Source organism: Prionailurus viverrinus, chromosome A1 (assembly GCF_022837055.1).
Source record: "Prionailurus viverrinus isolate Anna chromosome A1, UM_Priviv_1.0, whole genome shotgun sequence".
Lineage (NCBI taxonomy): Eukaryota > Metazoa > Chordata > Mammalia > Carnivora > Felidae > Prionailurus > Prionailurus viverrinus.
Window position 1 is genome coordinate 27,209,831 of NC_062561.1, and position 23,116 is coordinate 27,232,946.

The window sequence follows — 23,116 nt, forward strand, 5'->3', positions numbered from 1 at the left end:
TATGAGAAGGATAAACAGTTGTGTGCTTGGTTCTCATTTTATTATAATTCAAAATAGTCATTTATTGAATGCCTAACTTTTGTCAGGCACTTTGCACGAATCCTCTCCACTCCTTGCAACAATCTGGCTAAGGAGATAGTATTAACTTTAATTTACAGCCAAAGAAACTAAGGCTGAGAGAAGATGAATAACTTTCCAAATTTATACAGTAAGGAAGTGAGTCTGATTCATTCCTTTTTTTTTCTTTCAGTAGGAAAATAATTTCGATGGGAATGTATTTTTAAATAAAGCCAGCTCATATGCCAGCTTTTAAGACCCATCTACAAAAGAGATAAGCAAAGGAGAGAGATGATCTTTATAATCTTTCAAAGCTCAGTGATCCAGTGTGACTGAGGGATTTGAGAACTATTTAACAGAGAATCAACATATAACATTGAATGAGACAAATAAGAGATAATTTCTGAAAAGTTGGAAGGAAGGTTTTCATCTTTGTTCCATTACTGGAAACAGAAACAAAAGGAAAACATCATGTTTTCTTTTGAAGGTGTGAAGCCCAAGTAAAACATGAACAAATCTTTAACATGTCCTTTTTTATCAGAAGGAGGGGGCAAGGAACCTTAAATAGTGTGGCTCAGTGACTCACTGAATACGTATTTAACTCGACGGTTTGTAGTAAAAAGTATAGATGACAAATCAATATACACATATTTACATATTCTCACAATACATACTCACATATATATGAGAAACAGTGTCTAACGAAATATTACCTCTATTATATATGATATGCTCTGGTGTTTTCTTTTCTAGCTAATAAAACAAATTCTGGTCCTGATCCACTCACTGATGGCTCACAGCATGACGTTTGAAAAACACGGCTCTATCTAATCCCTCAATTTTATTTCTTCTTCTCTCTTTATCCTTTAACCCCAAGAGAATCATCCCTGGCAAAAATAGAAACATTGACACCCTTCACCCCCTTTCACCTCTTCCTTGTTCTACATTCCCGCGTACAACACAGGTGACCCTCCTGTCTCCCTCCGCACAGACCTGTGCCTCAAACACTATGGACCACTGGTATCTGTACGCCTTCCTTTCTGCAGATGGGGAAGCGTCTCATCTGCCATTGGTGCTTTGCAGATCATGATAGCTGCGGGGATTTTTTTCCCCAGTAAATGAAGCTTCTCTGATGATCAGAAAACATTCCTAATTTTCGACGGCTTGTCAACATAACTTTTGTGACGAGAGAAAGAAGAAAAACTTTGTCACTCAACAATCTTACGATTCCACTAGGAACTTACCTTTTTATTTTAGACAAAGTTCAAAACCTGGAAACCTAAATGAAATGTAGGTCCAATGAATGATTTGAGGGCTATCATTTCAATTATAAACATAATGGTTTTTTCTAACGGAAATGCCTCTTTTGAAAGTGGTGGTACTGAAGTTTTGGGTTGAGGAAAAACAAATGGTCTTTCATCAGAATTGTTTTGGAATATTTTGTTTTCTCATGAAAAAATGCAATCAAATTTGTGTTTTATTCTTAGTAGTAGTATTTTTTGGAGTTAGTGTTGACATGATTTCAACCACTAAGAGTGTTCGCCCAAACTTTACAGTGTCTTTTGTGAGAAGAGTAATATGGTATAACATGGGGTGAACTGTTCGGTTTTATTTGGAATCATTTTCAGCACAAAAGCCGCAAAGGGCAAATCTTACAGAGAGATTGGGGTTTGTGGAACACAAGCTTGAAATTTTTAAAGTTTAGGAAATCATGGAAGTGAGATAATGAAAAGAAGATAATGAGCAGTAGATGCGATAACTGGTCTGTAGGTATTAGACTTCATTGTAGATACAAATTCACTACAAACACTTGTTATTTACGTGTTGCTTCAGCCAGAACCCTGACGTCCTCCATAACACCACCCTCTCCCTCACTCCTCACATGAGCCATTATTATGTCCTTTTGATTCTCCCCTTAGAGATCCCTCAAGCCCACCTGCTTCTTCTCAAGTTAAAGGCACCACCTCATTTTGTGGAGAGCGGGGATGTCTTTAGGAGACTTCCTGACTGGAGGCATATGTGTAAGTGATGAATCACTAAATACTATTCCTGAAACCAATATTCCACTATATGTTAACTAACTTGAATTGGTTACCTAATAATTGGTTACCTAAATTGGTTACCTAATTGGTTACCTAAACCTAATAACTACCCCCCCTCCAAAATAAAAAATAAAAAAAAAAATATTAAACAACAACAACAACAACAAAGGGGACTTTCTGAAATGGCTACTTTATCCTCCACCCCCCTCCCATTCTTGCCTTCTCTATTCAGTAAGAGCCCAAGTAAACTATTAAAAGCACAAATCATACCACATTGTCCTGCATAGTGGGAAGTGTATTTCTAACACTGACAATAACCCCATGAAGCTCTACAGGATCTAGCTATGTCCCCGTCAGTAGTTGCCCCTTCTTCCCATACTGGCCTCCTTTCCATCCCTGAACTCACTGAGCCCCTCTTCTCCTTGGAGCCTTCCCATATACCTCCCCAAGCTTTGTTTCTTCTAAAGGAATCATGTCATAAGGCTGTGAGAATATTCTTATGATGCTGCCATCACTTGATGTATTTTTTAAATTTCTCTGAAACAGCTTTTCAAGAGCCTGCATCGGTTTTTTGGGTAGAATTTTCAGTGGAAGAATATTTAGTAATACTGAGTTTGGTTTAGGATATTGTAATCTTCAAAGCACTTGAACAAGTCTTCTCATTTAAATTTTGTTTAATTCTTAATAAGACCCATGCTTGAAGTTGATATTGATGTTTGGAAAAGCTAAGTACATGGTAGAGTAGCAGACTTAGATTTGAATATATTAGCTATGGTATTAATCGTAAAAAGACATAATGCTCTAATTAAAGGACAAAGAATATCAGATTGGATAAAGCTCACTTAATGCTGTTTCTAGGAAATATATTTAGTATCTAAGAACGTGAAAGGTTGGGGCACCTTGGTGGCTCAGTCGGTTAAGTGTCCGACTTTTGCTCAGGTCATGATCTCGCAGGCCATGAGTTCGAGCCCCGCATTAGGCTCTGGGCTGACAGATCAGAGCCTGGAGCCTGCTTAAGATTCTGTGTCTCCCTCTATCCTTACCCTTCCCCCACTCACACTCAGTCTCTCTCTCTCTCTGTCTCTCAAAAATGAATAAACCTTAAAAAAAAAGGAATGTAAAATATTGCAAGTAAAAAGGTGGAAAAAAAACATAAAATGCAAAAATACCAATATCTCCCCTTGCCCTCCACCCCCCAAAATCAGTAATTGTTATGCTAATACTAAGAAGACTTTTTAAAGCAGAAAACTTTACCAGATATAATGAGGATATTTTATAATGGTAAAAATTAATTCACCTGGAAGTTATAATAATCCCCAAAGTTTAGACATTTAATCATGTGCCCCAGTTTTTAAAAATTAGCAATACTAAGAGAAGAAATAGAATAATAAATAGTAAGAGATTATGATATATCTCTTTCAGTAAGTTGGGAGAACAGACAAAAAAGTAAGATTAGTAAAGTTTAAACCATACGGTGACAAACTTTACTTATGGAAACATAAAAAGCTTTGAGCACAAAACAAGCACAGAAAACCATTTTTGCCTAGCATGTAAGAAACATATTTTTAAAAAAGTGACCACATGCTGAATCAAATATGCAGTCTGAAAATATTTGAAAAGGTTAAAATTTTACAGAGAATTAAAAGTTGATCACTATTCATTTAAGCTACAAATCAGCAGCAACAATCTGGAGAACAATAGTAAAATCTTGAATAGTCCTGTATTTAAAAATTAAGAAATATTCTTCCAAATAAATACAGGGTCAAAAAAGAACATAATGGCAATTGGAATATATTTTTATCTGAATGGTAATGAAATTCAGATGCAGCTAAAGCCATCTCTGAGGGAAATTTATAGCCTTAAAATGCATGTTAAAACGGAAAATTAATGAACTGAACATCCATCTCAAAAATTTCTAAAAAAGAAGGAAAAATACACTGAAAGAATATAGAAGGAAGAAAAAACAAAGAGAAGAGCAGAAAATAATGCAAATTTAAAAACGAAAAACAAATACATAGCAGAGACCATCATCAAAGTCAAAATTTTGTTCTTTGAAAAGTCTATTGAAATTGACAAGCTCATGGGACACCTGGGTGGCTCAGTCAGTTAAGTGTCTGACTCTGTTTTGGCTCAGGTTATGATCTTAAGGTTCATTGGGTTCGAGCCCTACATTCTGTCTCTCTTCCTCTTTCTCTGCCCCTTCCCTGCTCGCTCTCTCTCTCTCTCTCTCTCTCTCTCTCAAAATAAATAAGCATTTAAAAAATAAATAAAAAATAAAATTGGCAAGCTCAAACAAGAAAAAATATTAAATAGCCAGGCATTGGGAGTGATAAAAGGGGATATCATTATAGTTCCTTGCAGACACTGAAAATATAATAAGAGGATATTATCAACAACTTTAATTAAAGTGTAAAATTTCTGAAGAAAACATTAGCAAGCAGTCGATTAATATATAAAAAAATTAGTACATGAGCAAATTGATTTTAACCCAGAGACACAAGATTGCTTAAATGTAATTTTCTACACTATATAAAAGGAGAAAAATCATATGATTACTTTATTACATACTGATATAGTATTTACTAAAATTCGACATCAGTTCATGATAATAATTCTTAGCATATCAGGAAGAAAAGGAAGTTTTCTTAATCCAAAAAGGATAGGCACCCCAAAATCTACAGGATAGTTTATGTACATGCACCCCAAATCTATAATTGAAGCTCCTGTCCTGTCAGGGGTCATTCTGGCCTCATTCTAACCTGTGCTGTGCCATTCTCCACATTTAGTTGCTCTTCTTCTCTATGGTTTTGTCAAAAACATTTTTTGATGAAATAAAGGAACAATGAAGAAAATACCTTGTTTATTTTTGAAACCACACAGGATGCCTATAAAGATGATAAGATTAGATTAAATGTATCGATACGATTTTAAGTTACGCATTCTCTTAAGCAAGAGTGTATCAGCATCAGCAGGAATGTGGAATTGGCAAGGAGGGCCAGGTCTAGAAGGACAGGTCAAGATCACGCCCTAGGGCAAGCTGAAGGAAATCAGCTAATGCTGAGAGATGGGTAGCTGTCATAGGTCTAGGGAGCCTGGATCCAGAGCGCAGGAAAGACACATTCATTTAGAGGCAGGGCTATCGTATGATTGGGAGACAGAGGCTAATAAGTTAGTTCTTCTACTCCTTGGGTGATAAACCCAGCAATGTTTTTGGTCTGTGGTTTATCATCACGATCAGGTAGAGGAAACATGGATTTTCAGCAGTTTCCTCTACCTGGTTCACTACTTTTGGATATCACAGTGTTGCATCATGAGGGTGTTCATAATTTCACGTGAAAACTTATTAATTTCTGCTGGAATATTTTGATACAGTTGTATTTCACAGAAACAAAGCCGATGACGGCATAGAAAATAAAGTAGCTACTATCGCAGTCATCATTATTACTTCTGCACATTTCCTGTTATTTCCCAAGCTGCTCCACCCTGGGAATAAACACGAGTCACAGCAACAGTTACAGAACAGCATCTCTTTGGCTCCAGCCAGCTCTCCCAGATTCCTCCCAAATAGCTTTGGAGTCTCGGTGAGTGTCTCACATGCATGTGTGAGGGCGTCCTCTTGATTACTGCTGAAATCGCCAACAATTCATTCCTCCTTCATCCTGGGGGAAGTTTCTAGTCCCTGCGACTCCACGCGGGGTCCCTGTGTCGTTGGTAACTGGGAGTTCTACTGACACCCATCCAAGGCCGACAGAGCCTCACATCCAGGGCTGCAAAGGCATCCCCTGCTTTTCCTAAGTTCACATCACGCCACTTCACTTTTGGGAAAGAACTGCATTAGTACCTGTTTTCCTTAACTGAAACCAACCAACCGACCAACAAACACATCCAAAGAGGATTCCTGCCTTTACGTAAAAAGATAGTGAAAATAGCTTTCAGCACTTGCTCTGCAGTGAGGCCTTATAGAGGCAGCGGGCACCCCAAGCGGAGGGGCCCCCGCCAAACTCCCTCCCTGGGAGCTACACTCAGCATCTCAGCATCAAGCTGCCAGAGCGTCAAGTTCTGTGAGCACCTGTGCTTTATCTCGACTTCTTTTGTGCATCTGTTAGCAAGATGTGACCTAAGGTGTCAGAAAAGCGTAAGAGAGATGATTCTTTGGGTCTGGGAATGCCTACAATTTTTTCCATGTATATTAATGGTGAATGCTTCTTTGCTTTGCACCATTTTGGCTCAGGAAAGTTATCATGGGAATGCTGTACTTGCGTGTAGGGGGGGAAACCTATATCCATCCTGGCAATTGTGGTAATTGGGTGCAGCCCAGGAGTGAGTGTCATAAATTGAGAAATGGTGATAAACGAATGCCGTTAATATTTTCTAGTACCCTACTGAGATTTCAGATAAACCACTCCTATTCTTTAGTGTTACATCGATTGCAGTTTCTCTACCTAGGGCCTCTGTGTGCCTGCTGGAGCAGTCTCTCCATATTCAAAGAGTAGACTTTTGGTTGTTCTTAGCATCACTTCTATTTTTCTTGTATCACGGTCCCTTGTCCTAGCAGAAGATAGGGTTTTTTTGTCACTGCTTTACCTTCCATTTTTATCCCAGGAGGCCCCTTGGTCCCTCATGTAGGCTAGTTCAAAGAGAATCCACCCCTCCGTCCTCCAGAGATAACAGATACACCTGATGCCCGAGGGCATACAGGACTTCAGCTCAGATTGGGACATAAAGAAATGTGCTCCTAGGACTGTTCCAACAGGAGAGAGAACACCTTAGCACTTTTTGCAATTAGAGCTTAAAAAATATTCCTTCCTGAACATATAAGATTGTGAGTGACCAGAATAATAGATGTTACGGAAGGTGATGATATATTTTGAAGGAGGAAGGCTGCCATGAAGACACTTCTCTCCCTCCTTTATCATTCTGATTTGGAATGTGTATTTTTCTTAAAGAAGGGTTTAGAGAGTTGGAACCATACAGGGTTGTTTTTTTTTTTAAGTGAAACTTTCAGCTTACTAATAGTCCGAAAACCAGCCATCTTGTATCCTCTTAGGGTCTGAAGCCTTTTAACAAAATAGAGGATTTTAGTATTATGTGCAAGTAACTCACAATAAATTTCTCCAAAGGATATACTGTAAACTTTTTTTATGCTAGAAAACCAAATTCCCAAAACGCAAGACTAGTTACCTGCCGCATTAAGAAACATGAGCGCAAACAAATTTTATGAAAAAAAAAATTATGGAAAGCAATTGGCTAGAGAGTGATTACGGAGGTTAATCTGTGTACTAATTGGCTTGTTTAGGACGTACCCCAAACCAGAATCACCAATCATTTCTAGTGTAAGTCAATGATACAGCATTATGGCAATTAAAGAACATGATTCATTTTTCCACAGTGTTTCACATTAACTTAAAAATAATCATCGAGGTTTAATCCGAATCAACAAAAAAATATACAGCATCTAAATGGGGCTTTTACCTTTCAAGTAATTTTCCTGCTGCTGAATGTGTAGAACAGTGCAAGACAGAAGTTCATTCCTGAACTGCAGAGCTTAAAGGATATTCTCGTAAGGCATGTGCCCTCCTTACAACCCCCATTTATTTATGTTACAGGTCATTATTCTAGTGAATGTGACACTGCAGTCACTTGTACAGTTACACATTATAATGTGCATGTGCAAATTAGAACTTTCTTGCACAGAGCAAGGAGCAGAGCTGTATCAGGTGATATAAGAGGGATAAGCACAAGTCACTTGATACAATAAGGAAAATAAATTATGAAACCTTTTTTAATGGGGGAAGTTTTTTCCTTAAAAGATGCTCATTTCTGCGCAATGAATATTTTCTGGCTGACCCATGCTCCAAATGCCACAGGGAGCCAGTGCATGCTGATGGTGCCCGCTGACCACGTGCTCCCCCTGGGCTGAAACACTGACCCCTGAATTTTTTTTTCATGTTTATTTTTTTGAGAGAGAGGAGAGACAGAGACAGAGAGAAAGAGCATGAGCAAGGGAGGGGCAGAGAGAGAGGGAGACACAGACTCTGAAACGGGCTCCAGGCTCCGAGCTGTTAGCACAGAGCCCGACACGGGGCTCAAACTCACGAATCATGAGATCATGACCTGAGCCAAAGTCAGACGCTTAACCCACTGAGCCACCCAGGTGCTCCTGGCCTCTGAATTTTGAACATGGTGACCCTGTCAGCCTGCCCTCTTTTTGAGGCCCGTGGGAAGCCGTTCTCCTTGTGTGCTACTAGGTCTTTGTTGTGAGCACAACTTTTTACCACAGAACACCTGAGGTCCCGAACCAGAGAATCCAGGGTTCTGATGGGAGGGAGAGGTAGCAGAGAAGCAGAACATGAGAAACCCCGCTCAGAACAAGCAGGACTTCCTCTGGGGCTAGCGGAGAATGAAAAGTGCGTCTGGTCACTTTCTCGTCCTTTTGGCTAAGACCAAGTGAAAAGGCGTGTCTCTCGGAGCAGTTGAAGGGTGCAGAGGAGTGCCTCTTGCTTGGGGAAAGCTCTTTAGGATTTCAGAACTTTGAGATCGGTCTTTTGATTGCATTTTTGCTCAGCTGGATGTCTGTGATCTCCTTAGCGATAGATTCCAAGGCTTTATTCTTTCACGTGTCTTCCGGTCCAAACATGGTGCCAGGCACCTGGTAGTTACTCGATGTTTGATGACGATGACGGTGATGATGATGGTGGTGACGCTGTTGATGATAATGATAGTGAAGGTAGTGACAGCTAACATTTATCACCAAGCGTTTTGTTTGTCTCGTCTGATGCAATCTTCACAACAGTTGTGTGGAGGCATTGTTTTTTTTCACGTTCAGACATAAAGTACAGAGTTTAAGTTCATTGCTCGAGGTCACACAGCTAATAAGTATTAGAGCTGGGGATCAGATACCTCGGCTAAGGAAAATGGCACAAAAGTACAGATAGTTGAATGAACTATTGAGTAATGTCAGTGGGCTTCCCCTTTACATCCGTGGTCCCCAAAGCTGTGTGTTTTGCTAATGCCGGGGCAGGGTTTCCAACATGTGGGGCCAGAGAATACGGTGTTGAGGGGGCCGACCTGTGCATTGGAGGGCGTGGAGCAACATCCCTAACTTCTAGCCACCAGATGCCAATGACAGCCCCCAACCCACGTTGTCACAACCAAAATTGTCTCTGGAGGACAACATTGTTGCCACTTTTGAAGGGCGGGCCTTAGAAGGCCACCTAAGGCTTCGGCTTGAGCGGCACCCATTCCTACCGTCACCATCTGTGAATATTACAACAGCATCACCTTCAGTATCTGTGAGAAGATCTACCTTAGATGCATGGACCATCCTTGGCAATGGCACCTTTGTCTTTACCCTTTAGGAGTTAGGGCATGAGGTAGGGAACAGGTTTTTTAGTTCTATCTTTTCCTCTATGTTTTTTTTTTGTCCCCCTTCTGTTCTGCAAGAGAAAGAAGACAAAAACATTACCCCCAAAAAATGCCAAGAATCTGTCCAAAGAAATCACTCTCTGACCCTGGAAGAGGAACAAGGTGATATTTAGGAGTGAGGCCATAGATGAAGGGTGTCATCGCGGTGACAAGAGTACAATCCACTGGTTGCAGCGACACTACGAGGCTGAGTCTTGAGGACACAAGCCTGTGTCCTGGGCCCAACGGGAAGTGGGAAGAGGACCCAGTGGATGGTTCCATACCCTCCTCCTATGTTTCCTTAGAATCTCCACGTACTGAGGACCCAGAGTCCGTGATGGAGTCGTAAAACAGAAAGGGTATGTTGGACAGGAGGGCGTGTTTTGTTTTAAAATAGGAAAACCTAGTGTCGGCGTTTGGAGAGCAAAAACAGCTCTTGCGGTTTGAAAATCACCGATAAAAATTCCCAGATGCGTGCCGCATTAAAACCAGATCTCACTGGTTTTTAAAACTGGAGTGTGAACTCCAGTGCTCACGCTTTTGGAACTTTACGTGACTGGACTGTCATTTAGTTGTGCTCTTAACCATTCTGGCACTGGTACCCTAGACTACTTAAAATGGGTGCTCAAGGCCTCGATAACAATGAAGATTCCTAAGTACTGCAGAAAAGGTTGCAAGGAGTATAGTCTGGTTTAAGGTTATTTAGGTAAGCCCCCCAGAGATGGTTGAGTTTAATGAGGCCAACTCTCTCTATATTTAATTCATTAAAGAGTGATATTAATGCATGAGAGAATAGCCTGTTATGGATTTGTATGCTTTAGGACTGGGCAGACTGTTTTAGTTTTAGTTTTTGTTTTTGTTTTATCCTAGGTTAATTTTAAAAATCAATTCATTAGTGTAGATAATCCTGATTGAAGAAAATCCAGATTTACGAAATAAACTGGTCCATGAGTTTTTACTATTATAAATATGTTCTTAACCTCATAAAAAAAAAAGGCTGATTAAATAATGCTTCTAATTCATTTAGGATCATGCCATGCAGATTTCCACTGATTCATCTGAGAGGCAGTAGGGATGAAGAGGAAAAAAAACAACCAAACCAAACAAAACTAAGGTGGCTGGGATTCAACCTGATTGAGCATTGCTCAATCTTATTTACTCACTGGGAGCAAATCTTTTACTAGGCCCTTTAGGATTTACAGTTTTCTTTGCTTTTAAGAATTGTATATTCTGGAGTTAAATAAATTAAGACATGTCCATTAAAAAGAGGGATACCTGGGTGGCTCAGTCTGTTAAACACCTGACTCTTGATCTCAGCTCAGGTCATGATCTCACGGTTCATGGGTTTGAGCCCCGCGTTGGGCTCCATACTGACAGTGCAGAGCCTGCTTGGGATTCTCTCTCTCTCTCTCTCTCTCTCTCTCTCTCTCTCTCTCTCTCTCTTCCCCTACTCCACTTGTGCTCTCTCTCACTCTCTCTCAAAATAAACAAACTCAAAAAAAAAAAAGACCAATATACTTTTGATAAAAATCCTGCTATAAAACAGCATTTCCCGAACATTTTGGTCTCAAGACTTCTTAAAACTTAGTGAGGATTCCAAAAAGCTTTTATTCATGTGGTTTATATCTGTCAGTATTTACTATGTTAGAAACTATGTAGAAATTTTTAATGTTTATGTACTGATCCATTTAAAAACAACAAATACATTATGTGTTAACATAAATAACACACTTTTTGGAAAATGTATTTCTTAAAAAAATATTAGTAAAAAGGTGAGTGTTCTTTTATATTTTTGCAAATCTCTTTAGTATCTTACTTGACTGGGTTAGGAGAAGACATATGGATTCTTATACCTGCTTTGCTCTTCAGTGTGTTCTGATATGTTTCAATTAAAGAATAAAAAGACTCCAGCTCCACAAATATATATGTCACTATAAAGAGAGGAGTATTTTAAGAGCCTTTTTGGATAATTATGGATTTGATTCTTTGCAGTGCACCCAAACTCAAAACCTACCTGGATTCTTTTTAAGGCTACAACAGTTTTACCCACCATTGGTTTTTTAAAAAAATTTTTTAAATGTTTATTTCTTTTTGAGAGAGAGAGAGAGAGAGAGAGAGAGAGCATTGAGTGGGAGGGGGCAGAGAGAGAGAGAGAAGGAGAGAGAGAGAGAGAGAGAGAGACTCAGAATCTGAAGCAGGCTCCAGGCTCTGAACTGTCAGTGCAGAGCCCAATGCGGGGTCGAACCCAAGAACTGTGAGATCATGACCTGAGCTGAAGTCGGACGCTTAACCAACTGAGCCACCCAGATGCCCCAACCCACCATTGCTTTTGATTCACCAGTGCAAATGTCAACATGGTGAAAAAGGCAAGTAACATTTTAATATTATTATGAAAATAGATTTGACTTCCCAGACCCAAAGAAAGGATCTCAGGGACACATAAAAGTCTGAAGTCTCTACTTTAAGAATTGCTGTTAAGGAAGACCATTTTTAATTGCTGAAAAAAGTCCACAGTGTATTGTTCAGTAATAAAGGGACAGAAATGTCCCATGTTTTAAATAAAAATACAGTCAATAGGAAAACCTGAAAGTGTATATCAAACTGTTAAACAATGGTCGTATCTCAGGATAGAAGAATTATGGGTAATTCATTTTCTTCTTTTTGTTTATTTCATAGAATCTCCTACAGAAAGTATTTTGTAAGGGAACAAAGTTATTCTTTCAGTGTTTAACGTCTTGAAGTCAAATGTTTTGAAGATTTAAGCAAAATACCAAACCTCCTATGGTCCCATTACTCTAATAATACTATTTTTTAAAGCATTTCATTGTGGTGTAAGAACACGTAACATAGATCTACCCTCTCAAATTTTTAAGTGCACAATACAGCATTTTTGACTACGACCACAATATTGTACAACAGATCTCTAGAGCTTATTTGTTTTTATTTTATGTTCGTCTTAGCTTTTATTTATTTGCATTTACATTTTGAATAGCGTTTTTCACAGAGTGGTAGAAAATTCACTTTCCCTCTTACTCCTGTATGTGGACAAGAAACTTTCATCATAATTATCTATAAAATATTAGCATTCTAATTACTGGTACAAATTTTGGCTCCTATGGAGATGAACTGGCTAATCTCAATGGTATCCGATGATATTAGTTAATGTCATTTCTTCCTAACAGGAAGTAACAGTGCTTTGCCATTAACTAGGTTTAAAGAAATGTAGTCATTACATTACGACTCTAATAATTTCAGGTCCTAAATTATGCTAATTTGATTTTAATCATTTAGCAAGCTTCTGTTTATTCCTAAAGGTTTAAAAATAGCCGAATATACTTTAATGTAGGCAGTTTTGTTTAATGTGATCGTCCCTGTAACTGTACTCTTAACTTTCAGTCATTCTCAATGTGGTTTATTCCACATACAATTCAGGGCTAATATGGAAAGATAACGGTTTTCAGATTCTGGCGTTGCATTATGTCTACACAGGACGGATTTCTGCTGGTTGGCATTCAGCTACAACCATTTGCCAAGCCATATAATTTTCATTTCTCAGCATCACTTGTATGACGAGCTCTAGACGAGGGCACTTTAACACAGGTAGACTCTGCAGGGTCACTCCCAGGTGGCTTCCTATCAGAAGTGATAAGTAAGAAATAATTGAATGGCAGCACCTTTCCTTTGTTCAGCTTCAGTTCTTTTGGAGAAATTTTACTCTTTCTGTCTATCACAGAGTAAATCCCCCAGACATCTTGTCTACTCTGATTACGTACTTTAGTTCTTAACAATATCTATGTCAAGCTTGTTACCTCCATTGAAACAGATGATTTATGAAAGCTGATGGGTATTGTTTGAGATACTGTGAACACAGGATACTTTGTTTAGTTATTTCCTGCCTGCTCCAAGGTAGCCTTTGCTCACATGCCACTTGAAATATTAGATAAATATTAAAACATAACACGCACACAGGAGAGTCACCCTAGCTTTAATAATTGATTCAGAGGGATCCTGAGTCAGAGGCATTGTTGGCATCTAAACTCAGAGTGTTCCAGGTTGGACAACTTAGTGCGACAGCCACATTAATGGTTAGGTTGGGGGCACCAGGATGGCTCAGTTGGTTAAGCGTCTGACTCTTGATTGCATCTCAGCTCATGATCTCACGGTTCCTGGGATCGAGCCCCGCATAATAGTGCGGAAACTGCTTGGGATTTTTCTCTCTCCCTCTCTCTCTGCTCCCCTCTCCATTCACACACGTGTGTGCATGCTCTCTCTCTCTCTCCCCAAATAAATAAATGAACTTAAAAAAAAAAAGATATTTTCTCTAAGTTGAAGATAGACTTTGTGTTTTGAGATTAAATGGCTTGGCAGACTTCTAGCACAATGAAAGAAAAATAACATATAGCTAGGTGCATCTTGATGAAATTTCAGAACTCCTAGGATAAGGAAAAAAATTTCTGTTTGAAAAAAAAAAAAACAAATGGCCTAAGAAAGAGAATTATGTTAGCAGACTCATACCAATTTTGGAATTTCATATTAAAATAGCAATGAAGAAAGTTTTATCCAAGAGAATGGTAATGTCATTGTTGATGAATATGGGAAATAGATCCTCTCATGTATGTACTTTAAGTGAAATTATACTAATTTAGTGCAGTCCTTTTGGAAGATAGTTTAGCAGCATATATTACTGTTTAAAATACACATTCCAGGGGCGCCTGGGTGGCTCAGTCGGTTGAGCGTCCGACTTCAGCTCAGGTCACGATCTCGCGGTCCGTGAGTTCGAGCCCCGTGTCGGGCTCTGGGCTGATGGCTCAGAGCCTGGAGCCTGCTTCCGATTCTGTGTCTCCCTCTCTCTCTGCCCCTCCCCCATTCATGCTCTGTCTCTCTCTGTCTCAAAAATAAATAAATGTTAAAAAAATAAATAAAAAAAAATAAAATACACATTCCATTTGATCCAGCAGTTCTAGGTTATCTATAGAAAGACAATAGGCCTATGCATAGGATGGGCTTGTACTAGGGTGTACATGTGCAAGAGGTAGGACTGGACAGAGACGGGGCAATGCATGTGACCTCATCATTATGTCATCATCTTCTGTACCACTTGCATGACTGGAATAATTTTGTTAAGTGCCCAAGAATTAAGAAGAGTGGCTCCCGGAATGTGTCAGAGGCTACATCAAAAAAAAAAAAAAAAAAAAAAGGAGATTAAGCCTGATCTGTTTTGCTAGGAAAGAAATTCATATGATCAGCAGAGAAAAGGTTGAGTTGAATCTTCCTTCTCCAAATTCAGGTGAATCGAAACACTCCGCTTTGAGCTGAAATCAAGCTTAGAAAGTTTCAACCCCAAAGGAAGCCCTTTTGGAAAATTATGACAGAATGAAAATTGGATTATAATGGAAGTCTATCAACTCTATAATTTGATGGTTTTCCAAACAGTGTATCATCTCACTTTGCATTGTGTTTACCTAATTAGATGTGTGAAATATGGAAAACAATATTTAGAAGAAAGCAGAGCCATAGACTTTATGAGATTCAAATAGAATAAACAGAAAAGGTAAATTCAGGTGTCTTTATATTTTAATCATACAAATAATAATCCTGGTGTAGAAAGTTAGCTGGCTCTCTTATTGCTTTCTATCACTCAGATTCTTTATCACATACGTGATGTCAGGTTTTTTTCTTCTTGCAAAAGGCATCAGGCTACATTCAGTAACAGAAGATGAAACAAAAAATATGTTATTCCTAGATTTCTTCTCAGCTGGGCTGAAATTACCTATGTAATAAGGTCTACTTGCATAAAAGGATTTAGAGATGGGAGTCCCAAAATCAAAATAAAAAATATCAAGCAACTTCTCCTTTCCTTAAGTAGCATACAGTAGAATTTTTAGAGGGGGAAAAAGTCCATAACTGGGGGCTTATGGGGAGAAATATGGAATTGAGTGTAAATAGTTTCATGGTCACGAAGTGACAAGAGTTGCCTCTGGCATTGTGACATCATGACTGTGAAGCACACAGCAGGAAGTCTGGCACATAATACCCAACAAATCCTGGCTAATGGGATTTAAATTATTAATTAATTTCAGCAACTTCTATTGAATGTCTGTATGTGTCCATCCAGCACTGTGTGTAGCACTCAGGTGTGGGTCTTTGGGAGGGGAGGGGAGCCAAGGTTGAGGGAGGCTGTCTTGCTGTGCCATTTTCCAAGGGCAAATAACTATTCCACACAAAGAAGTAAAGTAAGCTGTGCTATGACTGGACGATTTGCGCCGTAAGACTTTGAACTGGTACCCGTGGACCGTGGTATCTTTAATCTGGTGTAAACAGGGAGGTGGGAAGAAATTGCATATTCATATAAATTTCTTTCAGCCTATAAAAGAACGTTAAATCCAAAATGTTCTGCTAACCACACTGCTTTTCTTCTTTTTCTTGGCCTTCTAGTTCAGAGAACATTAAAATCTTATGTTTCCTCAATATTTTAGAAAACTATGCCTTTCTATTATTACAGAGCATGAAAAGCTCATTTAAAAACTTTTGTGCTTTTTAAAATTTTTCATCCTCGTTTTTTAAAGACAGAATAAAGAATGAAAATAATGGGTAAGAAACAAAGGCTTTCAAGTGCAAGATGTAGAGGTTTTAATTAAAGGATGATGAAAAAGTGACTAGTCCTCCAAATCTTTAATAAAGCTAGTTAATTCTCCACTAATGCTGTAGGAATTATGCTCTAGTGAGCTGGGACATTTTATTCATAATCAGGCAACATTATGTGCTTTTAATTACCAGTTGTACTTTCATTTGTTGGCCACTATTGAACGAAAAGTGATACCAAATAGTATCCTGCATCGTTTTGTAACCATCCTCAGAAAGCCTACATAGACAGCCTTGTTTGCTAAGAATTGCATGGGTCAAACTGAGGCACCATCTCTCTTCTCTAGGAGTAGACCCTCCAAAATAAATTATGGACAGGTTAAGAGGACACCAACCAACTCAAGGAATTAAAAATATACAGTATTTAGCAACCCCCTGAATTAGAGAAAGTAATTTATAAATCATACATCTATCATAAAGGATTAATACCAAGAATATACAAAGAACTCCTACAGCTCAACAGCAACAGTAAGAAACAAACAACCCAAAACTTCAAAAATGGGCGAAGGACTTGAGTAGACCTTTCTCCGGAAAAGACATACAAATGGCCAACAGGTATGTGAAAGATGCTCAATATCACTATTCATGAGAGAAATGCAAATCAAAACCAAATGAATGACATCCTCACACCCCTTAGGATGACTACTATCCAAAAAACAGAAAATGACAAGTATTGGTGAGGATGGGGAGGAATTGGAACACTTGTTCACTGCTGGTAGGAATACAAAATGATGCAGCTGCTATGGAAAACAGCATGGCAGATGCTCAAAAAAAGTAAAAATAGAATTACCATATGATCCAGCAATTCTACTTCTGGGTATGTGTCCAAAAGAATTTAAAACAGGGTCTCAAAGAGATATTTGTACACTCATTTTCACAGCAGCATTATTCAAAATAGCCAAAAGGCAGAAGCAACCCAGTTGTCCAGTTGATGGGCAAATGGGTAAACAAAACGTGTTATACACATACAAATGCGGTATCATTCAGCCTTAAAAAGGAAGGAAGTTCTGACACCGAGCGACATGCTACAATGCGGATGAACCTCGAGGACATTATGCTAAGTGAAATAAGCCAGTCACAAAGAAGACAAATACTGTAGGATTCCACCTGTATGAGATACCTAGATAGTCAACTTCACAGAAACAGAAGGTACAATAGTGGTTTCCAGGGACTAGAGGTGGGAGAAATGGGGAGTTGTTCTCTAATAAGTACAAAGTTTTAGTTTTGCAAAATGAGAAGAGTTTTGGAGATAGAGGATGGTGATGGTTGTACAACAATGTGAATGCCCCTGAACTATACACTCGAAAATGGTTAAGACAGTAAATTTCATGTGTATTTTACCGCAATTAAATTTTTTAAATATGTCAATGTACGTTGACATTAAGTGTGAAAGGGTAGTTGATGAAATGAGGGCTTTAAGAACAAAATCAGGGGCGCCTGGGTGGCGCAGTCGGTTAAGCGTCTGACTTCAGCCAGGTCACGATCTCGCGGTCCGTGAGTTCGAGCCCCGTGTCGGGCTCTGGGCTGATGGCTCAGAGCCTGGAGCCTGTTTCCGATTCTGTGTCTCCCTCTCTCTCTGCCCCTTCCCCGTTCATGCTCTGTCTCTCTCTATCCCCAAAATAAATAAACATTGAAAAAAAAATTTAAAAAAAAAAGAACAAAATCAAATTTTTCCCTTTCTTTCCTTCCTAGTATTGATCAGACGCCTTCTAAGAGTCTGTATTATTCTTAACACTGGGGATACTGGGTTAAAAACACAGTTAACATTTCAGAACTCGTGTGGCTGAATATCTCAGGAGAACAGAACCAGATAGTAAACATATCAACGAAAGTGTATATAATTGAATTTCAGGTGGTAATATTATGAAAAAAAAATAAATCAGGGTAAAGATAGAGCAACGGAGGCACCATTTTTAAAATTTTTAAAAATGTTTTATTTATGTTTGAGAGAGAGAGAGCTGAGCACGCATGCACACACAAGTAGGGTAGGGGCAGAGAGGGGGACAGAGGATCGGAAGTGGGATCTATGCTGACAGCAGCAAGGCCGATGCGGGGCTCGAGCTCACAAACCATGAGATCATGCATGACCTAAGCTGAAGTTGGACGCTCAACCTACTGAACCACCCAGGCGCCCCTGGAAGGACTGTTTTAAATAGGGTGGTTAGGTAAGACCTCTATGAAGAGATGACATTCAAACAGAAACCTGAATGGAAAGAACGATTGTATCCATGCAGATATGTGGGGGGGGGGGGGGGGGGAGAGTAGTCCAGGTAGAGGACCCAGCATGGACAAACTGGAACGTGCTTGATGTGCCTGAACAGCAAGCAATCCAGGAAGCTGGAGCGGAGTGAGCCGAGCACGGGGGAAGAAAAGTGGCCATTCTTTCCTGGCTGTGACAGGACTCAGGCTGAATAGGATGTGAGGAGAGCAAATGTGTCAGGAACGAATCCAAAGATTTGACCTCAACACCTAGGTGAACGGTGGAATCTTCTGTCCATCAAGATGGGGGCACTGAGTGAAATACATGTCAAGGGTGGGGAACAAGAGGTTGGAGCCTGATTGTTCAGCAAGAGCCCTAGACAAATGTGCTCGTCAATGAAAGCAGCCAGAGAATGTGAGCAGTTTGGCAGGTGATGAGTTTGAAGTATCCCTGTGAGGACTGTAGGGATAGGAACAGAAACCTGATCACAGTTGGATTTGTGACAAGACAAGGAGTTAGAAAGAAGGCTTGCAGTTAACTAAAGGGGTCTGAAGGTCGGGACAGCCTTTTTTTGTTGTTGCTTAACCAATTTTAATAACATGACATAAAGCCCCTACACTTGATAGAATAGTTATGCAAAATACATAGATGAATACTCTCTTCTGTTAAAAACATAAAATAAATAAGCAAGACAGGTGAAAATAGGCAAGTTTCCATTCAATAAATGAAAAATTAAAAAAAAGAAAGTTTTGCTTTCTATGTCATTTGAAGAAGGGAAATTGTCATTTTAAACGATATTCAAGTTTATCAAACACATTTTAAAAAAGTATTATAAAATGTTTAACTGTCATCAGCTTCGAGGTTGATGTTGCTCCCGAATTTTGTGTATAACTGAACTTTCAAATCTGCTAACGCCCCCTGAATTGATTCCACTCTGGCTTCTAGGGGATCAATTTCTTCTTGCAAATTTTTCTTTGCTTCTTCTAACATTTCCTGTGTTTCTTCTTGAGAATGGCTAATGAAAACATCCCAATTTGATAGGGTATCATTAAGCAATCATCATCCGCAAGCATGATGTCCTTACAAGCATCTCCTAAGTTTTGGAGTTGTTTCTTTTTTACTTCTATTTCCTCTTTCAGCTCTGTGATTCTACTTGTATTCCGTGCCAATTTGTCTATCTTTTGTTGATCTTCAAAAGTAACATTGACAACTTCTGCAGCCGTCTTCTTCGTGGTGGCCGCCATCTTGGCTTTTTGTTTTTGTTTTTGTCTGAAAATGTCATTTTTACTTAAAGCACAAAAATTGAGACATAACATACACATTTATACATGAAGAAAGAAAACACCAGGAAGTTTACAAAACTATCTGAGTGTCTCAGATACTTTCTAGAGATTTATACTGTGGCTATGGCCATGGAGGATGGAAAGTAAGAGACAGATTCCATAGGTCCTATGAAGAAAGAAAGGAGATGGTTTACTTGGTTAGAACCTCTGCCTTAAGAACAGTAATGGATTTTTTTTTTTTTAAGTTAAGGGTAGTATCTTCTGATTATGCTGATGACAGTCACACCAGGGGCATTGGTTGATGACTGGTGCTTGATGGTTAGATTTACCTTCTCTGGAGCCAGAATGATGCCTCAAAGATCAAATCATTCTGTTATCATCTACTGTGGGGGACCTCAGAGGCTACTGGTATCTGAGAGGGGATGCTGAAGGGACAGGGTGCCTGGTCACGTCTATCAGGGCAACTCTGCATTTATCTAAAGATGATGCTTCATTGAAAGATACTGCTTGAGGAGCGCCTGGGTGGCTCAGTCGGTTGAGCAACTGACTTCGGCTCAGGTCACGATCTCGCGGTTTGTGAGTTCGAGCCCCGCGTCAGGCTCTGTGCTGACAGCTTAGGGCCTGGAGCCTGCTTTGGATTCTGTGTCTCCCTCTCTCTCTGCCCCTTCCCTACTCATGCTCTGTCTCTGTCTCAGAAATATATAAACATTAAATTGTTTTTTAAAAGATATTGCTTGAAAATAGTTTAGCTTCTAAAAGGGGGTTAAAAAGTCACCAGTCTTGTTCACAACCCCTGTTCATAGGATGAGAATACAGACTGTGAAAAAATGAGTGATTTGGCTTCTTCAGATACTCTCTTCATTCTTGTCGTTCTTGCTCTTGTTTTTTTCCTGTTCTCATTTCCACTTTTACAGCTGCTGCAGATTCTCAAAGGAATTCTATCCTTGTAATATTACCACCAGACTCTGCAGTGATTCGGGCAGGTATTATCAACCATCATTTGAAAAATAAGAACCTGGGTTTCCTTAGAATTAGACCCCATTCCCGAGAACTGCACCCAGGGTGGGGCCAAGGAACGTGGGCTTGTAATATGTACCTCAGATGAGTCCTGTACCGCAGGGAGTCCTGAGGCCACATTGTGAGAATAACCAAACTCAATTCTTTGGTGGAGGAATAAACCTAGCAGTGGGTGGGTGAGGAGTTACTGAACTTTGCGGATAGAAGACAGAGATCAAGAGGACTCACCTGAGGATGCCCCATAACTATGATGTGTTTAAGACCCAAATTCTATGTTCTTTCCATAAAACAATTGCTTCCCAAATTCAGGTCCACAGAACAGTGACTTTCCGTACCGGCTTTTCTCTGTGATCCTTAAGAAATGAGGACGATGTGGGGTAGTGTTGTGCTTTATCAAGAATCTCCATTTGGGATGCCTGGGTGGCTCAGTCAGTTAAGCATCCGACTTCAGGTCAGATCATGATCTCACAGTTCCTGGGTTCGAGCCCTGTGTTGGGCTCTGTGCTGACGACTCGGGACCTGGAACCTGCCTTGGATTCTGTGTCTCCTTCTCTCCTTGCCCCTCCCCCGCTTGTACTCTGTCCCTCTCTCTCTCTCAAAAATAAATAATAGACATTAAAAAAAAGAATCTCCATTTATTTTGAGATTCTGTCCTTCCAAAAGTCTTTTGCATTAAAATATCTCTTCTTAAAAATTTTTTCAATGTGTACATAAAATATCCCTTCTCTTTTGACATGATGGTAATTGTATATAGTTTTTTGGGGTTTTTTTTACTGGCATGAAATCCATAAATCTGGATACCTATGCGCTAAAGTCCAGTGTGCCTACCTGAACAGAAAGCATGAGACCAACAGTGGAACAGTGCCCTTCAAGCCCCCATGCCCTGTCCAGGGCGCCGGCAGGATCTGCAGGACGTGAATTGAAAACCACTAATGTGGTGGAAAGTATAGCAGATACGGGGTTGCAAGACCTACATTCTAATCTTACACTTCATCATTAATTAGCCATGTGACTTGAGCAGATCACTTCATTTATCTGGGCCTATATCGTCATCAAAGATTCTACGTGCTTAAGGGTAAACTTCTGTATTTTGAAATAAGAGAATTACGAAAAAGGACTAGGGGTTATTTGCCTTCCTTACGAGTAATTCATCAACTCTACCATATTTGTGTGAAGCGACTAATACGCTTTTTTTTTTTATTAAGCCTAGTACACAAAAAACTCATTACGCTAACACTAACTAGCTCACCCAGAGTGAGATTTCATTCGAAACAATTGCTATTCCCTAGTAATCTAGATCTCTGCGGTTTAGTGGTGAAAATACTGAATTATCTGAATCTAGTTAGTGCAAGGCTCATTTTTTTTTCAATTTCCCTATTTCTAAATAGTTTTCCCTCATACGTCACACTGAGAGGTATATGTCAATGAGCAGCAATCTCTAGACCCATCTTGACATCCACGGTTGTGCTCAAATACTCTGCTCTCCAGATCGTCAGATACTTAGGATTTGATGCCGCTGATGATTCCATACAGTCAGTCTCTGTGCTCTCTCTCGTAAATACTTCAGTGCCACATCAGCTTTCAAACTTACGTTATCATTTGGGGGCAGCCCTCTTTGCGTTTGTAGCATTTATTTTTTTCTCATATTCAACAAGCATGGTGTGACTTTCACTGTCAGCCCAACAGTGGCTAAGGCCTTGAGGACACAGTCCCAGACTCAGGGAGCTCCTAGCCTAGTAGAGGAGTTAGGCTTACAAAGGAACCCTTACAATGCAGTATAAATGCGGTAGTGGAAAGTGTATGTTTTCAGCCTTTATACTCAAACTCCTGTTCACGTTTGCTCCAAACAATGGCTTTTTAGGGCAAAGTACCTTCTGGTGCGGGCCGGACCTACAGGTCACAGGTGTACTTAGCCCCCCCCTTGGTAACCTGCAGAGTCTGCTTAGGGCTTCCCTGTTCATTTGTCCTTCCTTTTTAGGGGGCCGGGGCATGAGAGTGCCTTCTAGGGCTCAGGAACAAAGCCCTCCTCCGGCACCAAAGAATTTAATTTGTGTTCAAGCTGTATAGGGCTAAGAGAAACTTTCCAGCCTCCCTCGTGGGGGTGAGGAGAATCGCAGATGTCCTGGGGAAGAGAAGTTGGGCACAGTCGCCCCCACCCCCCAAGTGGGATTTGGAGCACTGGCCCCAGGTCAGTTGTTAAGCAAACTGAGATGAGCCTCTGGCGGCAGTCTCTGGACGATCGGACTGCTTCTCTACAAAGCTGGTACAGTCCTCCACACTGTGCCTCATCTCATCGGGTTAGGAGGCAAATATGCCTCCTAAGGGTGGATATCACGTTGTTCTAAAATCGATGGCAAATGTCTCATTTTTCAATTGCTCATGTCGGTAAAACATTAGAGTTTATCAGCTTGTGTCTTTCAGAATGTACCTATAAAACATGGAATTTCGTTGTTCTCTTAGACAAAAAAAGC

The 23,116-nt window shown here is 39.8% G+C and overlaps 1 protein-coding gene and 1 pseudogene across 5 annotated transcripts in view; one reads left to right on the plus strand and one right to left on the minus strand.

Moving 5' to 3' along the window:
* ENOX1 (ecto-NOX disulfide-thiol exchanger 1) overlaps window positions 1–23,116 on the plus strand; it is a 552,986-nt gene that overhangs the window by 227,883 nt on the left and 301,987 nt on the right. The window lies entirely within an intron of this gene.
* On the minus strand, window positions 19,186–19,589 carry LOC125175980 (prefoldin subunit 4-like; annotated as a pseudogene).